The 7,501-nt window shown below is 43.2% G+C and overlaps 1 pseudogene; it reads right to left on the minus strand.

Annotated features, from left to right (window-relative positions):
• Positions 1-4,856: 4,856 nt before the first annotated feature.
• LOC136146898 (translation machinery-associated protein 7-like) lies at positions 4,857-5,047 on the minus strand (annotated as a pseudogene).
• Between the last annotated feature and the right edge of the window lie 2,454 nt (positions 5,048-7,501).

Below are 7,501 nucleotides of genomic sequence, written 5' to 3' on the forward strand. Positions count from 1 at the left end.
AAACAAGATAGTTTGGAGATAATATTTGCAAAACACTGTTGATAAAGAACTAGTATTCTGGTATTAACTTTGTGAATGAAGAACGTGAATAAAAGGCTCTCACAATTCAAAATAAGAAAACAAGTAAACTAGTTTTTAAAAAATGGACAAAAGACTTGAACAGATACTTAACCAAAGAACATGTATGGGTAGAAAATGAGCACATGAAAAAATGCTTGGCATTAGTAGTTATCACGGAAATGTAAATTAAAATCACAATCAGCTGTGAGCTGCATCTTCTTTACCCATCCCTCTGGTGATGGACATTTAGGTTGCTTCGCTGTATTGGCTGTTGTAAATAGTGCTGCAGTGAACCCTGGGTTGCATCAATCTTTTTCATATTATAGTTTTCTCTGGGTATATGCCCAGGAGTGGAATTGCTGCATCATATGGTGGCTCTATTTTAGTTTTTCAGGGAATCTCCACACTGTTCTCTATAATGGTTGTCCCGATTTACAGTCCCACCAGCAGCGTAGGGTGATTCTCCACAGCCTCTCCAGCATTTATTGTCTATAGATTTTTTGATGATGGCCATTCTAACTGGTGTGTAGTGATACTTCATTGTAGTTCTGATTTGCCTTTCTTTAATAATTAATGATGTTGAGCATCCTTTTGTGTGCTTTTTGGGCGTCTGCATATCTTCACCATAAGAAGAAGGAAATAATGCCGTTTGCAGCAACATGGATGAACCTAGAGATGATCATATTAAGGGAAGTCAGTCAGATAAAGACAAATATCATATGATATTACTTATATGTGGAATCTAATAAAATGATACAAATGAGCCTATTTACAAAACAGAAACAGTCTTACAGATCTTGAAATCAAACTTATGGTTACCAAAGGGGAAATGGGGGAAGTGATAAATCAGGAGAGTGGGAATGACATATATACACTACTATATATAAAATAGATAACTGATAGGACTTTACAGCACGGGGAACTCTACTCAATATTCTGGAACAATCTATACGGGAGAAGAATCTGAAAAAGAATCTACCTGCCAATGTAGGAGGCGCAGGAGATGCGGGTTCCATTCCTAGGTTGGGAGGATCCCCTGGAGTAGAAAATGGTAAACCACTCCAGTATCCTTGCCTGGAGAATCCCCATGGACGGGGGAGTCTGGGTGGCTACAGCCCATGGGGTCGCAAAGAACTGGACATGACTGAGCAGACATGCACACATATATCATAACTGATTCACCTTGCTATACACCTGGAACTAACACAGTGTTGTAAATCAGCTGTATTCCAACACAAGTTTTTACCAAATCACCGTTGGCTGCCACTCCATACCTGTTGGAATGGCTGACCATCCCCAGTCCCCACTAGTCTGGTCATTGTTGGTGATGATGTTAGACCGGAGCTCTCAGAAGGTTTGTTTTTTTCCTTTCTCTGGCTTGTGGGATAGTTCCTTGCCCAGGGTTTGAACTCGGGCCATGGCAGTAAAAGCACTGAGTCCTAACCACTGGACCGCCAGGAAGTTTCCTGTGGAGCATCTGCTGGGAATGCAAAGTCGAATAATCACTTTGGAAAATAGTTCAGTCACTTCTTATAAAGTTAAAAACACATATTTTACCACTCAGCCCCTGCTAGGTGTTTACTCAAAGGAAATGAAAAGATTCACCCATGCAAAAACCTGTTTGCAAATGTTTATAGTGGCTTTATTTATAACCAGCACAAATGGAAACAATCCCATTGTCTATCCACTGGTGAAGGAATGAACAGAAATGTGGTGAATCCATATATTGGAATTCTGCTCAGCAAGAAATAGGAACAGACTGCTGTACAGACCCAGACATGGATGCATCTCAAGTGTATGATGATGTTTGAAAGAAGCCAGACTCAAAAGGTTACCTATGGCAGGATTGCATCCCTATGACATTTTAAAGAAGGCAAACCAATAGGAATTACAAGCTCAACACTGATTTCACGGAGCCAGGTGTGGTGGGGAGGGGCCTGACTGCGAAGCGGTATGAGGGAAATTTTGGGGCTTCCAGCAGTGTTCTGAATCTTGGTTGTGGGTGTGGTTACTGACTGTGCATTTGCCAAAACTTAGAGAACTGTCCTGGGCTTCTCTGATGACACAGTGGGTAAAGAATCCGCTTGTAATGCAAAAGACACAAGAGACGTGGGTTTAATCTCTCGGTTGGGAAGCGCCCCTGGAGAAGGAAATGGCAACCCACTCCAGTATTCTTCCCTGGGAAATCCCATGGATAGAGGAGCCTTGCAGGCTACAATCTAAAGAATCTCAAAGAATCCAACACGACTGAGCGATGATGCACGCATGCATGCATAGAACAGTCTGTTAAAAAGTTTGAATTTCATCGAGTGTTAAAAACCTGACAAGGGGCCTCGCTGGCAGTCCAGTGGTTAAGACTTTGCCTTCCAAGGCAGAAGGTGCAGGTTTAATCCCTGGCTGGGGAGCTAGGATCCCCCACACCTTGCGACCAAAACACATAAAACGGAAGAAAAAAGACAAAAAAAACAAAATCTGACCAAAAATTAACACTTCTTGAAATGGTAGTTTCCGTCAATCGAAAACAATCAAATAGCTGCAGTTTCATGTGATGTGATACGTAACATGATAAATCACGCTGGGTTGATAATAAATAGCAAGCCTGCAGGGAACTTCGTAGGGGAGGGGGTTTTGCGGTCCATGGTATAAGAAGGATGATGCTGGCAGAGCCATCGGGCTGGAAGGGAATTATCTGTTCATCAGATTGACAGGTGCCGAGTTTTCCTGAACTGAGCCTGATCATGCCAACACATCTTCGAGTCCTTTTTCTGAAACCTCTTCTGGACCTCGCTGGAGCGGGGACAGGACTGTATTCTGGACACCGTCACTCCCGCTGGACTCCAAACCTCACATCTCAGTGCCTTGCTGTCCGCCAGCTGCCTCAGCTGCCAGTGAGCACACAGCCATTTCCTTGGAGCTGACAAGTAAAGAGCCAGTAATTCTCTGTCAGGCCGAGGCTATTTTCACAGCATACCACGGAATGGCCATTTCAAAGGGGTAAAGCGCAGGAACGATCCTTAAAGCTGCCCTGGCATGGGAGATTTAAGGACAGGAAAGGTATTGTTGGGCTGTCCCGTTACTGGATGAACGTTCAATGACAGGTATTACCTGATTAGAGGTAAAAACCCCCAGTATCTTCATGTTTACCTCCTCGTGGATTGGATCCTTCCAGGGCAGACAAAGTCCTTGTCAGGAACCGCTTTCTTTCATGAGGGTTCATTGCCTGGAGAGAGTATGCTTTTGTCTTCAGAAAAGTAGGTCCATTTTTGAACTACTTTCTTCAACTTTGATAAAGGGAAAAGCCCTTTTATCTCCCCTGAAGTTCTTTTCTGCTCCAGGCTCACCTTAGCTGGGTCTGCAACATTCTCTGACCCCACCAAAGGCAGGCTGCCTCCTGAAGGGTCTCCAGCAGAAACTAAATATTAAGGCAAAGCGCAGACACAACCCCAAAAGCTCTTCCCGTAATGAAGGAGTCTTTCTAAACCCATAAAATTATCTGATGTAACATGGTCTCAGGAAATAGAAATCTGTTTTGGGAGAACATCTGCTTTTATCATATTTTAGGGGAAAATTGAGGAAGAGAAGAATTTGCTTATTGCTTTCCCTTTCCATGGTTTCTGTTAATTTTTTGCGAGAGACTTAGGATTTGAACTAATGTCTTATACTTCTTTTTCCACCAACCTGAAAATTTCTCTGAGGTTTGTTTTTCTCCATCTTCCCAGTGTATGGCAGTGTTTGAAATGTAGTAGGGAGAAGGAAGGAAATTACTATTTACTGAGTGTCCGTCCATTATACAGTTAGTTCTAGGGAGGTGCTTTATGAGTGCGTGTGTGTGTGTGTGTGTGTTCCTATAAGTGTATTGGTTAGCTATTGCAACAGTAATGCTATATAACAAACCATCCTAAAGCTCAGCAGTTTAAAAAAGCTTCAATGGGTTTTTTTTCCTGTTGCAGGGATTTTTTAATGTATTGACTAATTTACTTTTTAAATTTAGCTTTTATTTTATGTTGGAGTACAGTTGACTTAAAATGCTGTGGTAGTTTCTGCTGTACAGGAAACTGAGTCAATTATGCATATATACACATCCATTCTTTTTCAGATTCTTTCCCCATGTAAGTGATTACAGAATATTGAGTAGATTTCCCTGTGATATACAGTAGTCCTTATTGATTATCTATTTTATGTATAGTAGTGTATATATGTTAATCCCAAACTCTTAATTTATCCCTCCCCCTCACCTTTCCCCTTTGGTAACCATAAATTTGGTTTTGATGTCTGTAAGTCTATTTTTGCTTTGTAAACAGGTTCATTTGTGTCACTTTTAGATTACATTATGAGTGATATCATATATTTGTCTTTCTCTGTCTGACTAACTTCACTTAGTGTGACAGTCTCTAGCTCCATCCTTGTTGCTGCAAATGGCATTATTTCATCCTTTTTTATGGCTGAGTAACATTCCATCGTATATACACACATATCTTCTTTATCCATTCCTGTGTTGATGGACATTTAGGTTGCTTCCGAGGAAGTTTATAGTAATACAATCTTGTGTCAGGAAACAAGAAAAATCTCAAACAAACAACCTAAACTTACACCTAAAACAATTAGAGAGAGAAGAGCAAACAAAACCCAAAGTCAATCTTTTTTTTTTTACAAAAGTTTATTCTTAAATGTACAATAGTTTCCAAGACAACACTTCATTCTAGCTATAGGCGGCAACAGATATCATGACAGGGAATCCAGGTGTTTAAACAGGAATGGAACTAAGAGTCATCATTGCCTCAGGCACGAGGAACAGCTTACTTTTTGCCAGATTTCTTAATTCCACCAGTGGCCAGGGGGCCTTTCCCCGCGGCCTTTGCTTTTAGCTCCTCGAGTTTCTTCTGCTCCTCTTTCTGCTCCTGCTTGAATGCCTTATCTCGTCCATCTTCTCGGCTTGCTTCTTGGGCTGCTTCAGGGGCTTCTTCTTGCTACCTTCACGGCCCGACATGGTGCCTGCCGCCCCTTCCCCAGACCCTGCCACCGGAGGCGGCCAAAGTCAATCATTTGTCCTTGTTCATACTGTCTAGGGTTTGGCTGGTCTAAGTTGAGTGGGGCTGGGCATAACCACACCAACAAGAACAAGGTGGTTCTTGTTGTAGGTCTGTGAGTTAACCAGGATGGTTCTGTTCTGGGCTCTGGCCATTGAGGTGGCTTTTCTCCATGTGTCTCTCATCCTCCTGGGACCAGGAGTCCAGCCAAGGCATGCTTTTTTCTTGGCCATGACAGAGGGACGAGAGACCAGGCGGAAACACTCAAGGTCTCTGTGGCCTATGCTAGGAATTGGTATGCTGTGGTGTTCAGCTCTTTCAATCTGTCAAAGCAAGTGACATGGCCAAATCTAAAATCAGGGGGTGGGGAGTCATGCGGAGGAGGTGGTGGGCTGGGAGGGGGGCGCTTCAAACTCAGAAGGCAAAGCATGAGCAAGAAATGAAGACAGGGCAGTAATGCAGTTCATGATCAGATTTAATCCTGACAGCAACCCTGTGTGCTAGATATGCATTATTCCCATTTTACTAATGAGAAGACTAAGGGAGAAGAAGGCCACACCTACATTTCAAAGCTTGTTCTCAAACAAACAAAGAAACAAACAAAAGAATGCCATTTAAGATCTGCATTTAAAATAGAGCACTTGTTCCTAACTGTACGTACATGTACACACACATCAGTTAGGATATATTTATATATTATGGAAATAATGTAAGTATTATATATATTTATAGTATTTATACATCACATAATACATGTGCATAAATATTATAGTTATATAAATATTGTAATAATTATGATTTACATATATATATATATATGGGATTCCCTGGTGGCTCAGATGGTAAAGAATCTGCCTGCAATACAGGAGACCCAGGTTTGATCCCTGGGTCGGGCAAGTTCCCTGGAGTAGGAATGGCTACCCACGCCAATGTTCCTGCCTGGAGAATTCCATGGACAGAGGAGCCTGGTAGGCTATATAGTCCATGGAGTCACAAAGAGTCAGACAAGACTGAGCAACTAACACTTTCACTTTTTCCTAATACATATATAGTAGCAATTTATTTATTATGCAATTTATAACCACCTCATTAAACTGTAATCCCTTTGCTCAATAAATATTACCACTTGAGGAAAAAGAAAGTTTGTTCTCTTTGTACCACACCATGGCCTCTCTTCCTGGTGTTTCCTGGAGCTCCATGAACTCAAAGCCACAAGTCCAGCTGAAAGTTAAAGCGATTTAACCAAGGGCCTCTTGTCCTGAACTAAGTTGCCGTTTGTCTGCGGTCTCGCTTGTGCACTCACCCTGAGTCTGGGTCATACCACATGCTGGTGTAGTTCAGCGTCTGACCGGCTGGGCTGTTTTCGAAGCTCGGTCATGCCCTGGTCTGTCTGGAGCAGTCAGACCAGAAGACACACGCGTGGGGGCCCCCACCGCAGAAGAGGCTCTCTCTCCACTCTTTTTCTTTCTGTCCTCTTTGCCAAAATGACCTTGTTTGCTAGATGACAATTTCAAGCTCTGGATGGATTTCTTAATCAAAATGGAGTATGCCAACATAAAGGAATGTGTCCTAGGTTAGCTGCCAAAGGCCCCACCACTCCACTGAACTAGGACAGTCAGGATACTCCTCCGTGTCTGTCAACACAAGTATTCCTCCGTGTCTGTCAGCACCATCCCAGAATCTCCTGGTGGCCCTTGGAGGTTGTCTCACCGAAGAGCGTGTCAGGGTCTGAGGAGGAGATTCGGGGGGAGGCAAGGCCAGCTGGCCAGGGCAACGCTGGTGACTCAGAAGGTGACATTCTCCTCTCTGAGTCACCAAGGAGCTCCATGAAGGGCCCTGTGGGAGTCTGCATTTTGCCAGATGCAGACATTGTGTTTTTCCTGCCAGCAAAGTTGTTTCTCTGCCTACATGGGTCACCAGCTGGCTGCTCTCAGCATAGATGCCCACAGAAAAGTGAACTGAAGCAAATAGTCCCCATGACAGCTCTTTAGGCTCACAACGCACCTCAGCTCTGTGGGTGAGAAGCATCTGGAAGTCGGGGGTGGAGGTACCTCACAGGGTGCCCTGTCTGTCTGGGGACTTCTTGCATGTACCACTCACAGCCATTTCAAAAGGTTCTTTTTTAACTGTTCATTTTTTCATTTATTTATATATTTTTTAATACCAAGAACATTTTGTCTTGCAGTATAGCCAATTAACGGTGTTGTGGTGGTTTCAGGTGAGCAGTGAAGGGACTCAGTCATATATATACGTGTATCCATCTCCCCCAAACTCCGCTCCCACCCAGGCAGCCACATAACATTGAGCAGTTCCCTGTGTTAGACAGTAGGTCCTTGTTGGTTATCCACTTTAAATACAGCAGTGTGTACATGTCCATCCCCAACTCTCTAACTGTCCCTTCCCTCCATCCCTCC

The sequence above is a fragment of the Muntiacus reevesi genome, chromosome 15, assembly GCF_963930625.1.
Source record: "Muntiacus reevesi chromosome 15, mMunRee1.1, whole genome shotgun sequence".
Taxonomy (NCBI): Eukaryota; Metazoa; Chordata; class Mammalia; order Artiodactyla; family Cervidae; genus Muntiacus; species Muntiacus reevesi.